This window comes from Brassica oleracea, chromosome C3 (assembly GCF_000695525.1).
Source record: "Brassica oleracea var. oleracea cultivar TO1000 chromosome C3, BOL, whole genome shotgun sequence".
NCBI classification, from domain to species: Eukaryota; Viridiplantae; Streptophyta; class Magnoliopsida; order Brassicales; family Brassicaceae; genus Brassica; species Brassica oleracea.
This window is the reverse complement of record NC_027750.1, coordinates 58,946,470-58,946,738: the sequence shown is the minus strand read 5'-3', so window position 1 is coordinate 58,946,738 and position 269 is coordinate 58,946,470.

The following is a 269-nucleotide window of genomic DNA, read 5'->3' as shown; positions in this document are numbered from 1 at the left end:
ATTTATTTCTTGATTTAAATTTGACTATTTTCTATTTCAGTCGGTTCTAAAGAAGAATGGACGTTTGGCCGGTTTGGGTCATCGCCTCCGGTCGGTTCCTCCTTCTTCTGCCCCACCGCCCTTTGTTGATACAGAAGTACTTACGGCTCAGTTGAAGGACAAGGATGATCGCATATCTTTGTTGGTGATCCAGATGGCTGCTCAACAGGCGGGCTATGAGGCGCAGAAGAGGCTGAACCAGCAAATGATGGAGATGATGAAGAGGATGT